The sequence below is a fragment of the Misgurnus anguillicaudatus genome, chromosome 25 (genome assembly GCF_027580225.2).
Source record: "Misgurnus anguillicaudatus chromosome 25, ASM2758022v2, whole genome shotgun sequence".
NCBI classification, from domain to species: Eukaryota; Metazoa; Chordata; class Actinopteri; order Cypriniformes; family Cobitidae; genus Misgurnus; species Misgurnus anguillicaudatus.
This window is the reverse complement of record NC_073361.2, coordinates 16,589,155-16,609,186: the sequence shown is the minus strand read 5'-3', so window position 1 is coordinate 16,609,186 and position 20,032 is coordinate 16,589,155. Positions and strand designations below refer to the sequence as shown.

Here is a 20,032-nt window from a genome sequence, read left to right as displayed (position 1 = left end):
ATAATGTCTCTCTGCCTCTCTCTCTTTCTGATTGATTCTCTAGATCAATACGTCTCAGAATGTGCCCTTAAAGCTCCCCTTCAACACATCGACACATGCAGCACATCCACAAGTCAGTCCAACAAGCGAGGAAACAAAAGTCTTTGCCCCAGAGCACAGACCATGTGGAAAGGTGAAGACAGTTTAACGGGATGTCTTCAACAAGATCCCCCCTCAGGATCCCAATTCCCCACAAAAGCAAAGAGACTAATAGTTTTAAAGGAGATGGAGAATAAATTAGAGGATAACATTAAGCTGTCACCTAAATAACACAGCGATAAAGGCTCTCACTCAGCGCTTCGTGAGTAAAGTTTAGCTTTATACACTGCTATTGCTTTATTTCATTAAAAGCTTTTTAACATTTATCTTTTTGTATCTGTCATACTATAGTAAAATTAATTTCTACAAAAGCTGTCACTGGGGCAGTACCCTTTAAAATAAGCAGGGTTTGCCGCAGCACTTTGCAGTTCGGGCGGCCTGTCTAAGCTGTTTAAAATAAGCAGGGTTTGCCGCAGCACTTTGCAGTTCGGGCGGCCCGTCTAAGCTGGGAAACCCTATTGCCTTAACTAAGTCATCCAAAAAAATAAACTAAAATTCGCTGCACAAAAGGCCGTCAAGTGTATCTCGGAGAATAGCGCAGACGCGCTTCACACCGGGAGCGTGCACGCGTGCCACATGGCCGAAATGAGAGAAAGACGTGGTTTTGAATGTTTTTAATAAAAATATTTTCATTTTCATGAAACGTACGTGCCGGACGGTATGAGGGTATATTCTGTTACCGAGGAATAAAATGTCAGACGTAACAGATTTTTCTATTCCGTCTATTCCGGGGAATGCAAATAAGTGGGCGTGGCTAACTCTGCCCTCCCACATGTTATAATGAGTGTGATGGAGAATCATGTAAAATAATTCACTCATAAAAAATGAATGAGTTATTTGTGTACTTTTTAAAATAAGTGCCAGTGAATCCACCGCGAGTCTCGCAGCGAGACTCTCGCTCGGTCTTTCTCTCTCTCTGTGCTCATGCAGCAGCTGGTCTCTCACACATAATGCTAATAATCGTAAAGTTTGACGCGCCATTTGCTTATAGTACAAACATATTTGATCGGAAAGACGAGAAAGAGACGCAAATGTTAAGTAAAAATGTAAGGTCTAATGGAAAGTAAAGGGCGTCAAGACCTTAAAACATACTTCATGATCATCATAACATCTGTCATATTTATAATATCTATATCTAGAGCTTCATTTCTCATATACAGGTATTTATCCTGCCTGTAGGTTTTTGCATATATTTATACCTGTTCATTTTACATATTGCCTATTTTTAATGTAATGTATGCATAAATACAAAATACAATGAAGGCATACTATAGCTTCAATAATCTATAAAAATTAATAACTCAATTATAAACAAGATTCTGTCTTATCAAGACTTAATTTGTTGTTATCTTCTGGGCATTTTCACTTTTAACATTATAAACTTTAATTTGCTCATAATTTAAAACTGCGGTGGGCATTTAGTTAAAAGCTAGAGTGAGTGGCAAATTTCTGTACATTTTTATAATAAAAAACAATGTAAACTGAAAAACATGAATACCGTGAAATATACCGTTACCGTCAGGGACCCAGACTGCCACCAAATGGTGGCATTTTGCTACCAAAATCTGAGAGTGTGACACTGAATTTTATATCCAGTCGCACATTTGCGACCAGTAAATATGACCTTTTTTTGTGATGTGACACTGAATTTGAAACAGCACATTGTACTTTCTGCATCTATCATCAAAGTATTTATTAGTCGTACAGTGGAAATTACTAGAAATGTGATTATTTGGTTAGCATGTTGATTTACGGTGTGTGCCCCTAAATTTTTTGGTTGCGCCCCTAAAATTTTCAGTTGGGGGCCACTGTGCTCCTAATGAAAAAAGTTAGTCTGGAGCCCTGACCGTGAAATAAAATGACTCATTCTGTGAAATAGATTTTTGGTCATTCCGCCCACCCCTACTCCCAAATCAGTCTGTTGCAGTTGTTTTATACTGAACATTTACAGCATTTGGTAAACAAATTAACCACAACAACATTCTCCTAAGCAGTGGTTTACACAGTGCAGAAAGACTTTTAAATCTTAACTATGTCTGTGAATAACTACAACTTATCTATGAGTGATGAGCCCCACAGCAGCCATTTCTTCCTAAACACACACTACTGAGGGTGAAAGAGGAGTGATCATTAAGACAAAAATGTTTTTAAACTGCAATTTACGCTTCATCAAAGACGCCTCCCCTTTAGACGTTACAATAATGGATGCCGTAAAGGTCGCCCTCAAGATCTGACTTTCAATTTGCCGCTGCAGCCCTGTATGAGCCTGAACATATAGGGGTTGTCTCAGCGATGATTACAAATAGTGCTTCAACATCCCGTAGACATCAAAGGCGGTATGAGGAAGGTTACTCACCCTCAGGAGGGGGTAAGTGAAATATGACCAATAAAGAAAAAGACAGAGATGATGTAAGGTTCTCTAAGGAGCAACTATTTGGGTTTCTTGTCAAGCAGCAAGGTCCTCCTAACTCTAAATCAACAGTATGTGTACTACACATAAAGTTACTGTATACCATATTTTTAAATAGTCTGAATATAGTGTATGTGCCCCTATCTACAAGCTTTGTAGGCTATGCTTATACAGGTAGTTGGCACATTGACAGAATGCCCTCTCATTTGTAAGTCGATTTGGATAAAAGGCATGTGCTATATGCATAAATGTAAATGTAAATGTGAGCAAATAGACCTAGAATGTCATTTATATACTGAATACACCAAATGATTGAGTGGTAGCCCATTGCAGCTTTTTTATTTTCTATTGTTGCTATTTTTTATGTGGTGTTAATCCCAAATGACCTTGTTCCTGTGAAACATAATAATATTTTAAAGAATTTTCTTAAAATATAATAAAACCTAATGGTGAGTGTGGCTGTCAATCACTAACCTGGGGTTTCCCACCAGTACAACAACACTGATTCATGTCAATGACAGCAAAAGTACTTTTAATTTTAGATCAATGCCTCCACCCCCATCCATACATCCACACGCCTTCCTCTGCAGCCACTGTCCCATTATGCTCTTGTAACACAGATAATGAATACACAGATAAAGCACAAACTCTCCCAAGACAATGGCCTTCCTATGGCAAGTGTGGATAATTTTCCTGAGAAAGGCAGGGCGTGTTTTGGCAAATTGCACCAGATTCATCTATTAGGCATCCCCTTTCATTATCGAGTTTCCTCCATCCATCTCTGGGGCGGGCTTATCGTGAGGCTGCCTCTCAATAGCCTGAGCCATTGCTAAGATTTCAGGTGCTGGGGGACCAGGCAAGCTGGAAACAGGTGTTCCCTCTGTTTGTGGGCAGCAGAGGTCCCGGAATGGAAGCATGGGAAAGGGCAGTCACCGCCATAGTTCTACATCAATGGGCAGATAACAGTGAGCCATTGATTTCATGAATTCAGCTAAATTGGCATACTTAAGTAGAGGCTATAAGTAGTGGGAAGAGGAAGAAAGAGGATAAAGAGAAGTCGCCCATCAGTAAGTTTAGGAAGTGTGTGTTGCCCTATGACATACCAGAGCTTGTGTGAAAGCATGCATTAGACTCCCACCCCTTTTCTGAAAAAACCTGAAGCATCAACTAATTAAAGCCCTTTTCACACAGACATTCCGGAAAATACACAGAAAATGCACCAGGGATTTTTCCGGGATCGTTTGTTTTTTGTTCATTCACACTGCCAATGATTTGCCGGAATCTGTGTGTGCCTTCACGCAGATAAGTCCTGGACTTTCTTCTCTACAGTGTCTGAAGTTTTGCTTATTATTTATTATTTCTCTCTCCAGAAACCACTCGCATGCATTTTTGAAACATGTGACGCGCCGTTCTATGCTGGTGAATGATTTTAGCTTCAGACTGGATATTTGAAAATTCCATGATCTCTGCTTTAATCCAGTTTGCAGACATTTCTCATCGTGATTGTTAATGTGCAAAACCCCCGTTTTGAGGAGCTGAACGATATATCTTGTTGGGATCATGCACAGGCATTTTTGTTTATTATAACGCCATATTCTTAAATGCTGCTGAATGATCTCCACTTCAGCGCAGTAAGTGACGAGCTAACTTACCTGATATCGGCTTCAGTCCAGCTTGCTGACATTTCTCGTTGTGCATGTTGATCTGCATGTAAATCCCTAATTTGAAAGAGTTGAACCATAACTTCATGGTGCCATGAGACGTGCGTCCCCACTACGGCACGGCCCTTACAGCATTACGCCTATTACGGCATCACACAGAGGGTTTTCCAGGTATCTTACTAGGTCCTCTTTCCGGAAGCGATCCCAGAACACTCACGGGAAGTGTTTGCGTTCACGCAGAGGCTTGTCTGGCAATTTTACAGGTATTTTCTGGGACCAAAGTGCTTTGTAAATGAGGTTATAGAAAACATTGTATGTTTTGATCGTTCTGAATCTGTTCTTTTATTTTATATATTGTATGTTTATATATTTATAGAAGAACATTTTCTGGAAGGCATTTTGTTAAACTTTTATGAAAATGCTGGCGGGCAAGTAAAAAAAAACGCTGGCAAGGAAAGGGTTAAATCAAAGCTTTTGAGGATTTTCGTTTTCCAGGTGGATCACATCTCTTATTGGTCATCCCAGATGTCAATCATTCTGATTATATGTTGACGTATAACCATCGTACGTGCTCGCCACTAGGTTCGCTTTCTGCACATGCGCACTTTCACGTGTATGTGTGTTGTGCTACGGTTTCAACCATTCATTGAAGGTCGCGTTCTCACTGTGTTTTTTTTTTCAAAATGTCTGAGGGTCGCAAGAGAAAAAGTGTCTACGAATTGTATGACAAGAAGAGAAAGGACTATAAAGAAAGAAACAAGACCAGAGTGTTTATGGGGGACTATTTCACACGCTGGCCGCTGGCGTGAGCTAGGACAGGTTGGGCTTCCCACACGAAGTTTCTACTGGAAAGGTACATTTTGTCATGCTATTTGGAGAAATCCATTTAAAATCACTGCTAGTAAAAGTTGATGTAAGCTATGATTAGCGATGCTAGCCCTGGCACGAGTCACGAACCGCACAGACAAGGTAAACATGCCGACAGCAACTTGTAAACAGAGCGAAGAAAAGAACTGAGCTGTTGGTTTGTTATGATTTAAGCCTTCATAACTAAAAAATACAGCTAAGTAGCACAATAAAAACATGATAACATAATAATAAGCATGTTTTGACAAGAAAATTTTAATTAATTTTAATTATTGTTAAAAATTTAAAGTTATCTCGTTTTGGAACCAGACTCTTCATATTTATAAATTTATAGAGTTTCTCTAACGGGACAGAGTTTTCCTGTTTTCCCAGGAAATACACTGACAAGACGCACACTACCGACTGACACCAGAAAACATGTTCTAATAGAGCTGGCGAAAAAAATCATCTGCGATTCTCTGATTCTCATGCGCGTCTCATCAGCAAAGCCGGTTTGGTGATTAGTAGTAAACCGCTATCACCTGCTTTCAGATGGAGCTGCATTTACTGCACAGAGCCGTATTTACAGAAAGCTAGGCAAAATCGCGTTCATAATCGTGGAAGATCGTCTTTGATTGTGAACGCGATTTTGCCTAGCTTCTTGGTGGGGTGCGGCTCTGTGTAGTATGTGCTGCTCCATCTGAAGGCAGGTGATGCCGATTTACTACTAATCACAGAACCGGCTTTACTGATAAAACACGCATGGGAATCGCAGGCAATTTTTTGCCAGCTCTATGTTCTAAGTTTCCTTGTTAGCCCACCCGACAGTACTGAATTCTGATGTGGGTGGAGCGGAACCAGTTACTCTTGTCAAAAATCTCATAGGGTCTATAATGATTATGGTGGATAATGCAGTGGCCTGTAATGTTCTTACCTGAGAGGAGCTGCATTCTCTTCTGCATTATTGACAGCATGGCCTCAGTCTATAGCGGCTCTCCAGACCAACATGGTGAGATCAATCACAGGTTCTATCACCTCTGGCCATACCTGTCACAAGTGATCAATAGGACAGGTGTGAATGTGGGCATACATTTTTTAAAGCCTGCTCACCTGCAGTCTTGCCAGTATAAATAAAAAGGAATATATGACAGATATTCATATACATTTATATGTATACATAACTTTTTTAACATTTTTTAAATAAACAAACTTACTACTCATCTAATATTATTAATGGAGTGAGATACACAGATTTTTGGCTTCAGTTCTTGTGGCTTAACTGGGAGGGAACTGCGCTAGCAGCACGAAAGGTCATGGGTTTGATCCCAGGAAGATACAAAATGCATACCTTGTAAACTTACTTTGCATAAAAGCATTGCCAAATGCATAATTGTAAATGACTGTCCTTGTTTGACTTCCTTCATCATTGGATCAACTGGAAATTAAGCCTTTTAAAAAAGTTTAAATTATCATTTCCATTTCATGCAAAATATAAATTTTATATGACGTTAGGCCTACTGTATTACTTATTTAAACTAAGTAGACCTGTAATCACTGGTTTGTAATAAACCTGATAAACAATAGGTTTACTGAGGAAAAACTAAAGGAATAATTTTAGTGCAAATAGAACTATAAAGAATCATCAGCATGATCTACTCAAGAGTATTATTATTTCAATACAAGACAATAAATAGCTTTTTAAATAAGGCAGATATGTCTCCACCCGGAGTTCACACCACATCCATAAACCTAAACTGAAATCATAATCATTTCAACGCGAGCAGAGGACAAAGACATTTGCAGATGATATTAACAGACCTGCGCACGTGATAATATATAGACGGGACAGTCATTAAAGCAGTTTCGGGCTCCTCGTGGATTCATTTGCGCTGACCCACGAAGCAGTATTTTCTTAACACTAGCAGCAGGCCGCTTTGATGTTATCTGTCTGTCCAAACAACCAGACTGCGCCCGATCAGCTGCAGTGGACGGAGGAGCCATATTAATCATGGTGAAGTCTGCGAGCGCGCCATCATAAATCGCGCGACCCAGTGCTTAACGGACGGAGTCCCTGGACGCCCTCTCGTCATTTATCAACGCGCTCTAACTCCGGATGCGGGGTAAATAACATTGGGGATATGGGGGTAGCTGAGGCTTATGATGTTAAGCGAACCGAAGAGGTCGTAATGTAGTTATATACTGCTTTATTTGTTGCGCAATGTTCCGATAGAGTTAAGAGGCGGGAAAGTACCTTTGCTCGACTGGCGCTGCGCAGATATATCTGCTTATGACATCAAAATATCGCGAGAGAATACAACGTGACTCGAGGCTGCGCTGTGTTTTGCTTGGATGCGCAGATGCTTTGTAATGTTTAATGCTAGACAAGCAACATAATTAAACAATTAAGTGATATGATAAACATTTTAAATTATATCTATGCTGACTAAAAGCAATATTAACAGCTTGAATAGATTACTTTGGTGGTTAGTTGATGCTTAAACCAGCTGAAGTTTTGGTAGGCTACTTGGATATTACTTTTACCCTGTTTCTTTTAATATTTAATTTTTAGTAACAGTAAAAATAATTTAGAAATGTGAATAATTAAGTAAATAAATCATTAGGTTTACAACTAAATATTAAAATATTAAACGTAACAAAAAGTATTTAAATATATTTACTTACAAATTCAACGTAAATATTTTTATGTTTTTCATGTTTATAACTTACACCTGTTTCTCTCGTTTATTACCTGCTAGCCTGCTGTTCAGCTATCTCTATTTGTCAAACCTGCATTGCCCTGAGCAACCTTTAAGAACTCATCAACACTATGAGCTCTTTCATGTTCATACCTCCAGCTCCTAAAATGGCCGTGGTTAGGAGTGGCTCATCAGTGTAGTGCGCGAGTGTATGAGTGATGACTCTCTCAGGGGCTAAGACAATAGTCTTAGTCAGGTTACACTCTTGGACACCTCCCAGTGCACAGACACTTATACACACATTTGCTGGTGTCTGAATGTGTATGTGGAGTCACGCACATTATGCATTTAGACACATGCCTCCAAGACATCATTTACAGCGGTGGCACAAATTGCACCTGCTCACTTTCAGCGTTCACTGTTACTTTCTATTTTCATTCTGTTTTCTAGGATGTATGCCGTGTTTAAATCATTTTGGATGGCAAAAGCAGTTAGGTAAATAAAATATAATTTCCTATTCGCATCATCATTAGACTTATATTAACCAGCATTCTATAACCGATGGTACCCATTTTAGCCATACATTTAAAGAAAATTAAGCATAACACTAGTAGCTGAACTTTAACAGCACAAAATAGTTTCCCAGGCTCTTGATAAGGATTGTGGGGGGCTGACTGCATGGCAATCTCATGGTTATAACACTGGTTTCCCTGTGAGGGGCAGGACAGAGGGACAGAAGGTCCATCATCATAACCACACTGGACTTGTCCTCACTCTGGCAACGTAACAGAGCCTTTCAAAGACAGATGACAAGCACACAAAGAAAACACAGGTGGCTATAGACCACCTGGAGAAAAGAAAGAGATGGAGAGAGAGAAATAGGTGGCTCCCCTTTGAACTTTCGGCTTAGGGGGTAGTTCCAACCCAGCTTAGTCTTTTGGTCTGAATGCTTTGTTTTCTTTGACCAATACGTCTATGGCTATGTCGAAGTTATTTTGAGGTTTTTTAGTGTTGTGCAATTGTTAAAATGAGGTTGACATCAAAGAAAATACAGATAATCGTAATCCAAAAGAGCCTGCTTTATTCTGGCCAAAATGCTTTGTTTCATTTGACCATAATGTTTATGTCTATTAGGGGTGCATTGCTGTGACTTAACCTATTTCGAGTTTTTTTTTGTTTTGTTTTGTGCAATTGCTTAGATGATGTTGACGTCCAATAAATGCAAAAAAATCGTAATCCAAAGTGAAATTAGATGTTTGTTTTAGTATCACCCATCCAGTTCTCACTGCCCACTAGTTTGGTAGTTACAGGTTAAATTTCATAATGATGTTTCACCGTTGACCCCTTTTCACCACTGCTTAGATCAATATTGTGCAATAATTAATGGAGTTGTTACGCTCACTAATCTAATTACATGCTTGCTTTCTGAAGGGTCCCGGTCTGATCAAGATGAATTTGAAATGGAGGGCTACTTCTGGATCTACCTTTGAACTGATAGACATATATTTATTCTCTGACCTCCATCGATTTTACTCAGAAATTCCACAGACACCCGTCAAAAAAAAAAAAAACAGAATCTCAGCACCACGTTTTTTGTGTGATCATTTTCGGGCCAACCAAATTTATAGGAAGGAAGCCCATTCGGAGAAGTGGAAAAGGAAAATAGCCCTTTCTTTCATAGCCATCAAGTATATGAGCTGAACTTAACCCATATTGCATTGACTTTAAAGACCTCTGGAGCAGATTAGACCCTTTAACTGATGTACCAGGCAGCCAAGCAGTTTTCCAAAGGACTTACTATTATTTCTCTCGCATATTCTATTGTCTGGATTTTAGCTGTGTTCAGCCCTCAAAATTTTCCAATTATCATGACATCAGAATTGACAGCAGCTGAAAATCACATTGCGATTGTGCTTTATTCAGACACTAGTCCAAGAAATCCATATGGGTCAACTGTTTTGTAACTCTACATGAGCTGTGAAGTTTATCACACAGCGCAGATACTCGCCGTTTCTCACCTATTGAACCTCCAGTCTGAAATAGGTTTCACCTTTGTGACATTACTGGCATAAATCCTCACATCCAGTGAAAGCTGTCTGCAAGTGACTTCATAAAGTGAAACAGACAGTCTTAATTGCAGTTCCAGACTCAAGGAAACGGGACTAAAATATTTGCATAATTTCACGGAAGGCAGAGGAAATTGCAAAAACATGTGAGCCATGTCAGTTCGTGTGCAACCCAATACCCGTTATGCTTGGCTCTTGAGTGCCACCCAGTGCTGAACGTGCCAATAGGAAGGGCACATGTGTGTGCGTCCAATCAGAAGAAAAAGGTCATGGACCGATCTTATCTCACCTCTCTCCCACAATCCCGAGTGAGAGAGCCTGTCAAACTTCAGCAACCTTGTCGGCATATTAGATGCACAAAGAGTGTTGCGTTTCCAATTTTGCGACTTTCCGATGGTTGGCCCTGGCGTTGCAGATATATTGGTGTGATTGCTTTAGGTTTCAATCATCTTCGGTTAACGCTGAATGTTTTTTGGACAAGAGGCATGCCTGAGTCGTCTATTTTTTTAATTGTATTACGACAACACGCGTTCCGGCCTGCACATGACAAATAGCATGCGCTTAATACGTACGTGGGTGAAACGGAGCAACTAGACGTCTAAGATTTACAATCAATCATATTAATTTCATAAACAGCAATTACATAGCGAAACGGAGAGTTATGCCCCATGGCTGTTAGCCCGGAAGGTTTCGGCACAGCCAGGAGCAAAGGCTTTCTTTTCCCACACAGACGCAGACAGTCGTAGGCGTAAAGCACAGCTGAGCGAAGTAATTAAGCCCACATCGGACATGTGGAAAAGACATAGAGACTGCGGAGACCTCAGAAGAGTGCATATGAACACTTCATATAGATCTATAGGGAGACACAACTCACAGAGATACCTGCCACAATGAGATACTGGTAAAGGTTTGTCACCTTGTAAAGTGGAGAGAGGAAAGTAAGCTGTCATGAATCATGGTGGAATATAGGATCTTTTTGTCAGTCGTCAGAGAAATAAAGGCCGTTGAAGGAAGCAGTGATATGTATAGCAGTGTGCTGGTCAGTGGGTCTGGGGAATTGATAAATTGTGAGGTATGAAATGAAGGTTTTAAGCTCCCATATATTATAAGCATAAATCTTTTAAAATACATTTGAAAAAGTGTTTGTGGTATAACACAGTTGTTCTGCATTCATGGGAAGATTTTGTCCATGGGAACCATGCTGTGATAGGAAATTGATTGAATAGGAACAGATTTTTAATGATTTTAACGTCTTGTCTTATCAAGCCTGCATTTTCTCACGGATGTAGCTTCTCACATGAGCTGTCTTTTGTTGCTGTTGTTTTATTTTTTGTTATGTACAAAGAAACTGTACCCATCTTGCATCACATAAATCATAATGTATATTTCAGTCTCATTTAGAATGGAGGTTAGCATATAGACAGTGATGGCTGTGGCATTACTGCCGCGGTGGCCATTGTGTGATTGTGTTATTGCGTATTGTTTGCTGAAATGTACTTAAAGCGAAATTAGCTTGGTGCTAAAGGTGCTATATTTAAATTATTTTTACTTGTATATTTACATTGTGTACATTTGGCAATTGTTGGCATATTATCAGTTTGTATGTTCGGTGGGATTTAAACCACTGATCTATATAAATGACTGGATTGCGCATAGAACGCTTAACGTAACAGCGTGACGTGAAGCCAGCGCAGAGTGCGAGCCGCCATCTTGGTATACCCAACCGGCAGACGGCGTCATTGACTTCCATTCAAAATCATGATCTAATATTACCCCCTTTACAGCGTATCAGTCATGCAAGATTATTTTTAGGATATGTGTACGTAAATTAACTGTTAATTCTGATGTTATTTGGAATGTTTATGCTTTAATCGGGCAGGAAAATGGATTTATAAAAAACCGTTAAGGTGAGTGTGTCTGCTGCGCTCTGTTAATGACACGGGTATAAATAAAGTTTTTTTTGACATTCAGCTACACGGTCAGCGTTATTTCTCTAAATAAGTTTAGGTAACTTGTAAGTTTAGATAACATAAACCAGCAAACTATTGCCTGCACATACGGTACAAAGTATGATTATTTATTTAGATTTCAGAATGAGCACGTTTGTCATTAATCATAAATATGCTGCGGTCTGTCTGCTGATCTGATACTGTAATGAAGATGAATGTATAGTAACTTACTGTTTAAAAAGCAAAATGTACAACTTTCAGTAAATAACTATGTACATGATTAGGACGTTTGTGTTGTAATAATGTACAGTGAAACTTCAGATATAAAAACGGAGAATGATAAAGTAGTGTTTTATCATTAAAATCTGATCATGTCCATTGATTTATTAGAATGTTTGGGCATACCACTATGGTGGCTTCACAATTGTGATGTCAGGCGCAATCCAGTCATTTATTTAGATCAGTGATTTAAACCCATAACCTTTGTGTTTCTAGGTCTACATGGTATTAGTTGATCTATAAAGGAATAACGGTATCATATGCCAATAAAATTATTAATATTAATCAAGTAACAAACACTTTACAAATATAGCTGCATGCGGCGATTCCCGGGCCAAGCCCCTTATGGCCATTTCTGACTGATTTGAATTTAATTTTGAAACTTTTTAAACATTGCACAATTCCCATAGTTAAACACTTGCTACACAGTGAATTACTAGAAAACCTTCAAAGCTTTAGCCATTTGAATGCAGCATGTCACTTGTTCACAGATATCTGTTTGAGTTGTTAAAGGTGTAAGAAATTAACTTCCAATTACAGAACACTGCACAGTCATATAAAGTTGTACCAGATGGGAAGCAAACCCAGAAAAACGCTCCTTACACAGGAATCGAACCTGAGGCCCCAGAATCGACATGTGCCAATCACAGAAGGTGCAGAAATGACAGAGCAGAAATAACAGAGTTGCAATGTATTTGAAAATCAGATAACTAAATTTGTGAGTGGCAAAATATGCGAGTGGCAAAATTTGCGAGTGGCAAAATATGCGAGTGGGGAGTGAATGGCAAAATATGCTAGTGACAAAATATGCGAGTAGCAAAATTTGTGAGTGGCAAAATATGCTAGTATATGCGAGTAGCAAAATTTGTGAGTGGCAAAATATGCAAGTGGCAAGGCAAAAAGTGGCGAGTGAGTGGCAAGATATGCGGGTGGCAAAATTTGTGAGTGGCATAGTATGCGAGTGGCAAAATATGCCAGTGGCAACCGAGTGGCAAAATACGTGAGTGGCAAAATTTGTGAGTGGTGACCGAGTGGCAAAATTTGGAAACATTGCACAATTCCCATAGTTAAACACTTGCTACACAGTGAATTACTAGAAAACCTTCAAAGCTTTAGCCATTTGAATACAGCATGTCACTTGTACACAGATATCTATATGAGTTGTTAAAGGTATAACTGCAGGAATTAACTCCAAATTACAGAACACTGCATGGTCATCTAAAGTTGTACCAGATGAAAAGCAAACCCAGAAAAACGCTCCTTATACAGAAATCAAACCTGAGGCCTCAGAATTGACATATGCCAATCACAGAAGGTGCAGAAATGACAGAGCAGAATAACAAAGTTGCAATGTATTTGAAAATCAGATAGCTTTAATGACAAAGTCAAGAAGAACATTTTGTATAGTAATTCACAACACATGCAAATATTGTCAGATTTGTTTTAATATTACAAAGAGACAGCATCACCGGCAGAGTCAACTTTACAGAGCTATTACTAAAAAATTTGCTCGATAGCACAAAAATCTGTTCTGTCATTTCTGTGTCAATTGCTCCAAAGATAATATGACAGGAACCTGGCATAAAATAGAGAAAATTTGTAACGCATGAACAGATCTCATGAACAGAATGTTGGAAAATGACAAACGAGGTGAATACAATTTCACAAAGAAAATAAATATCAGACAAAGTATTCAGAAGTTATAAGCAGTTCTATAAGAACAGTTATAGTTTATAACCCCTCGGTGGCACTGTACTCAGACTTCCCAGGTACCTTCAGGACATCATGCTGAAGCTCCCTACCGATTTTTGCACCAATATGTCCAATACTTCAAAACATATAGCAATTTATGACACATTTCAAAATGGCAGACAGGCGGTTTGGTCAAACCCGGCATAATACATAGACAGATTCGGCATGAGCCAAGGAATCCATAGACCCCAAGATCTTTAGTAGTTATGAGCAAAAATAGCCTTTTATCATATCTCATGACCCATGGTGGTGCTGTCCTCAAATTTGTCATGGACCCCCAGTTCATGGTCCACATATGTGGCAAAATATGTGAGTGGCAAAATATGCAAATGGCGAACAAGTAGCAAAATTTGTGAGTGGCATAATATGCGAGTGGCATAATAAGCGAGTGGCAAAATATGCGAGTGGCAAAGTTTGTGAGTGGCAAAGTTTGTGAGTGGCAAAATTTGCAAGTGGCAAAATATGCAAGTGGCGAGGGAATGGCAAAATATGCGAGTGGCAAAATTTGTGAGTGTCAAAAAATGAGAGTGGCAAAATTTGTGAGTGGCAAAATATGCGAGTGGCCAAATATTAGGTGGCAAAATATGCAAGTGGCGAGGAAATGGCAAGAAATGTGAGTGGCAAAATATGTGAGTGGCAAAATTTGTGACTGGCAAAATATGTGAGTGGCAAAATTTGTGAGTGGCAAAATATGGCAAAATTTGTGGCAAAATTTGTATATCCGAGTGGCAAAATTTGTGAGTGGCATAATATGCGAGTGGCAAAATTTGTGAGTGGCCTAATATGTGAGTAGCAAAATATACAAGTGGCAAGGGAATGGCAAAATATACGAGTGGCAAAATTTGTAAGTGGCAACCGAGTGGCAAAATTAGCGAAAAATGGAATGCTGTACATTTCAAAATGGCCGCTACTGTAATGGGTGGAGTCTTACTGTAAGGTATTAAAAGCAAAAAGCATGACAAGAGCAATCACGTGTACTAAGTAGAATTTTCATAGATCAAAATAATCTCCAGTTATGAATATTGAATTTTTGAACTGCTGGTGGCGCTATATTTTGGTCACATGACTATTTAGGACCACCTCTACAAATTTCATCATTATCCTACTTATGTTCATAGGGCTGCCATAGACTTCCATGAGACGAGAATAATAATAATATTAACAGAAACAATAGGTGCCACAGCCCTTTGGGCTTGGCCCCTAATAAGGTTGTATTTGTTGACATTAGTTAATACATTAGCTAACATGAACAATCAATGAACATTAAAGTTTATTAACATTAATGTTTGTTAACGCCAGTACAATAGTTCAAGTTACAGTAATTCCCTTCAAAGGCAAAAGGCGGTAACTTTCTTTTTTTGTTGAAAGTGAGTTATTGATTTTTTTTAGTAGTTTGTAACTTCATGTTGCATTAACTAATGTTAACAGTTACAACTTTTTATTTTAATAATGTGTTAGTAAATGCTGAAATTAAAATAAACTAATATTGATAAATGCTGTAGAAGTATTGTTTATTGTTAGTTCATGTTTGCATTATGTTAACCAACACAACCTTATTGTAAAGTGTTAACCATTTATTTATATGGCATTCACTGTAAAAAAAATTCTGTAGAAATTATAGTATTACTAGGTATTACTGGCAACTAGCTGCCAGTAACTTATTGTAGATTTTACATTTATGTTATTTACTGGCAAAAGTTTGACCAAAGTTAAACATGAAACATGAATAATTTTCAGTCTTTATCTAAAGTATGTTACTGGCAACCAGCTGCATAATTACAGCATCATTTTTACAGTGTTGTTTTTACTATGCTTCATTGCTTCAAAACAGATTAACAAGAAAGACCTAAACCCAGAAAAAGATTACATTATCCAAAGAATTAAAGCTATAGTGATCAACTGCTAATACATAAGCCCTCGTGTCAGAAAACCCTGTCAACGAAGTAGCTGCTAAAGAAAAATCTGTTCTTGTGGCTTAAAGCAATCTCTCTCTCTTTGTCATGCATGGCCTTGCTGGTTTTCTCTGGATTAGCACGGAGCAGGTTCTGAGGAAGCCTTGGACCTTGTTGTTTGCCTCTTTCTGCACCAGTTGCTGTGCAAACAGTCAGCCCTCATCTCTACTCACTCATCCCCAGCCTTAGCTTTGATCTGTTGGCCCTTGAGGACCCCTAAGAGCCCCTGAGGTCCCAAGCCAGAGAGGAGGTCAGGGGCCTCTGTCCATCCTGCCCTTGACACCGCGGTTACACGCATTACGCCATGCAAACAACACCACAGCTACTGTTAAAACACACTCTCAGTATCACACATACACACCCACACTCACCATTTGAACGGACACAGATTAAAACACACAGCTAATATACACCTTCCCCTCTCACACAAAAGATGTGTATTTGATTGATTTGTCCTATTCCAGGTGTTTTACTGATGAAGATAGATGACTTTGGTTGTCACCAATGATTCATGGCTGACTCACAGATGGGCTCCACTGTGAATAATAGCCCAATGTAATCTACATATGACAATATATTCCAGTGGCCCCATCTATTAGATAAAGGTATGGAAGAGCCCTGCAGGGACAATATAATGTTGTGGTTAGCAAATTCCTCTGGTCACATTGCTTCTCTTAACACAAATAGTGTTTAGGATTTTGAAACACTAATCATGCTTATCTTGTTTTGTGGCACTGTAGGTTTGTCTATTTACTCTTACTATTTTTTTAATCAAACAAATTTCTCTCTTATAAAATGCTGTTTTGAGTTTAGCTGATGGTACTTTACGTACTTAATAACATTTTGAATAAAAATTAAGGTAAATGTATGAACTTTCTTTTTTATTTGATATAGTTTACATTAAATTTCACCAATAAAGTAATGAGTGACATTGTTTTTCTACTTTGGTGTCAAATACATCTCCCAAAAGAAAAACCAAATAAAATTAAATTAAATCAAAACAATCAAATAATTAAAAAATTAAACGATCAAATTGTTCACAAACATTAATCAATGAAAAGTGAATGATACATGCAAATAAATAGATTACTGGAAAATTTGGTAATGGTACACTCTTATGCTATACACACCAAACGCGGGGCATCGCGTTACTCGCTCTAGATTACTTGCGGGATTTAACTTCTTGTCAGGCAAATTTTTCGCTCGAGTTAAATATTTTTAACCTGGGCAAAGACACGTTTGAGGCAAATAGCACGTGTTTTAGTGGCAAACGCGGCGCCCATATGACGTCATTCGCATCGCCCCGCGCAAGAACGCTTCTGATCTCGTCTTGGCATTGACTTTGTATGTAATCTACTCGCGCAAATCGTTGAACTCGCGTTTGGTTTGCATGCCCCATTTAAGTCCCCTGTGGCGAAAATCAGGTTTTTGTTGTTGTTTATATTTCTATGTCGTGTTGTTAATATAGCTACTTTAAGACAAACCATGTGCAAATTCATCATTCAACACCATTGGCACGATTAAAATCCTTGGTTTCCAACTTAACAAACCATAAATTAACATCGGCAATAACAATTAAAGGCGGAGTCCACGATGTTTGAAAAACGCTTTGGAAAAGGAGACGGGCCGACTACCAAAACACACTTATAGCCAATCAAATCAAATCAAATGCCGGGTTGCGTATGTGTGGGGCGGGTCTATCAACAGAAGGTCCAGATTCTATTGGGGTAGGGGCGTGTTTGTCTAGGTGATTTCAAATATCAACATTGGCTTTCTAACATCATGGACTCCGCCTTTAACTTTCCATCTAAAAATGATTAGTTGACTTTACTTAAAAAAATTGAGGAAACCTGTTGCGTTAAACAATTAAGTAAGCAATTTCCATACTGTTCTAATTATCCTCTGGTAAACATATGCAACAACATACGTCAAAACAACCTTACGTATGAGAGGATCCTTAACAGTATGTAAAATGCTTACCTTTTTTTAATGCAACGTTTTTTTAAAGCAAAATCAACTAATATTTTTTACAATGCGGTTGAATGCCTGGATGACGGTGACTTCTCTTCCGAGGGGTGCGATCTCAAAATACGTGTTCGCAGTTTACAAAATCCCGCAAGACACTAATTTAAAACTAAACTCTGATTACACATGAAGCGAGTATTCGGCAAACGCGAGCGTCTCTTTTATCATAACCCCTTTAGACGCGTCTACAGCAAGCTCGTATTTTGACGTCCCATGTGATGCACATAAGGTTACATGACGCACCGAAAACATATTTTGAAATGACGAGCCACACACATGACGGGCTACATACATGAGGTGACGAGCTTCGCATCGTGCACCCTCGAAAAAGAAGTCACCGTTTGAGTCATAGATATTATGTAAGGATGCCGCATACACTCGGTGCTGAAACTATTGCAGCATGGCTGCTTCAGCTCTATTTCTGTGATGCTCACACCTGTTAAAGTCAGCGCTAAAAGATTACACACATATGCATTGTTTTTAAACCGAAATTAGCAGTTATGTATCCGTACTGCCGAGTGTAGCATCTATTTGCTACCCTATCTCACGGCAAATTGCGTTATAGTCACGAAATATTTGATTAATTTATTCATGTTCAGAACACGATTTTTTACTTTTTTCGTGCCATAAGCACGAATGTCTTTTTCGCGTCACTCAGCATGAATTTATATAAAAAGTTTTTAACTCAGTCACCGCCATTGACGACGAGTTATCTCGTCATTTATGAGTTCATATTTAATTAATAAATATGCCTTTCTGGACGAATTTCAAAGTGAAAGTGTAATACCGCTTTTATCCAACAGATGGCGCCAAACCGAATTTATCAAAAACTGAAGTTAAAAAGATTTAATGATTTATTTTAACTGCCTTTATGTTTGATAGTGATTCTGAGTCTGATCTCTAACATAAATTCCTTTACAAAAACGCAATTTTTTTAAGCTTTTTGCTAAAAATGTTGTATTTTTGAAGAGAAATATCCATATTTCAGTGGTTAAATTAAGTAGAAAAAGTAAATATATAATGAATATAATTTCCCCATTTTGTTTGTTTGTTTATTTGTTTATTGTTTGTTTTAAAGCAGAGGGTGTGTTCTTTAATTTGATATAATTTGTATGTTTATATATTTATAGAAAATAATTTTTCCTGCAAGGAATTTTGTGAAAATTTTGTTAAAATCACAAAAATGCAGGTGGGCAACTTTTCTCAAAAAGGCTGGAGGTGAATGAGTTAATGTCCGTGGCACGACTTTCTTTTTTGTGTCATTCAATGTATTGTTTTCTCATAGTTTTTTCATATTTTTAAATCATTGTCACTTGGGTGTGGGGTTAGATTTGGGGGGTGGGGTATGATGTAATTTTATGGATTGGTTTCTACATGTTTTTCTTCTGATTTTAAAACTATTCTAGCTTGGGGTTTGGGTTAGGATGTCTGAAATGTAACAGAAAGTGATTCTAACTCCAACCCCAAGCGACAATTATAAAAAATTGCTATAAGTGACACGAAAAAGACTTTTGTGCTCATGGCACGAAATAAAGCTGAATTTCGTGTCCTTAACACGAATAAATTTATCAAATATTTTGTGACTATGGCACAACTTTCCGTGAGACTGGGTTGCTATTTACATACATATCTATGGTCAAGGGGGTGCGAAAGAGTGGAGGCATAGACTAATTTTGCATATTTATATCTATGGTCTTAGCTGTGCGATTAAGTAGAGGCGGGGACTAATTTGCATGTTCATAGATCACCGCATACTAAATGGACCAGGGGTGTAGCTGTTTTAAAGCTTTAAAAAAATACTGTGACAGGTAAAACTTTTATATATGCAATTATGATGCTCAAAGATAAATAAAATTATTGACTACAGGGAGACTTTAAAAAATAAACAGGTTACACAATGCCATACCATTTTTGACTGAATGGTTCCATAAAAAAATCCTTTAATATTCGCAAAACCGTTCTATTTCACTAAAGGTTCTTTAGATTATAAAAAGGGAAAAATTAAGCATTCTTTCTTTAAAGGGATACTTCACCGATTTAGCATTCAGCTTTGTATCTGTAGAAACCCGGCAGTATTACTGAATGACCATGTTTCCCTCCATCATTTCCCCCTGAGAGGAGAGATATCTGCATTTTGGTTCTGCAAAAAAGTCCTCCGATGATGCAAAAATCGTCATATTACATCATCGGAGGACTTTTTTGCAGAACCAAAATGCAGATATCTCTCCTCTCAGGGGGAAATGAGGGAGGGAAACATG

General features: G+C 38.3%; 1 protein-coding gene and 1 long non-coding RNA gene across 2 annotated transcripts in view; one reads left to right on the top strand and one right to left on the bottom strand.

Annotated features, from left to right (window-relative positions):
- Positions 1-7,009, bottom strand: part of eya1 (EYA transcriptional coactivator and phosphatase 1) — a 100,809-nt gene extending 93,800 nt beyond the window's left edge. Inside the window, exons 1-2 of the mRNA XM_055182237.2 lie at positions 6,874-7,009; positions 5,990-6,102 (exon numbers count right to left, since the gene is read on the bottom strand). The gene's annotated coding sequence lies outside the window, so the exon portion shown is untranslated. The remainder of the gene's footprint in view (positions 1-5,989; positions 6,103-6,873) is intronic.
- A 30-nt stretch (positions 7,010-7,039) lies between these two features.
- LOC129426086 (uncharacterized) lies at positions 7,040-16,555 on the top strand. The gene is made up of 3 exons (XR_008638295.2): positions 7,040-7,175; positions 15,830-15,999; positions 16,214-16,555. It is a non-coding gene; the product is annotated as an uncharacterized lncRNA (long non-coding RNA).
- Positions 16,556-20,032: the final 3,477 nt, after the last annotated feature.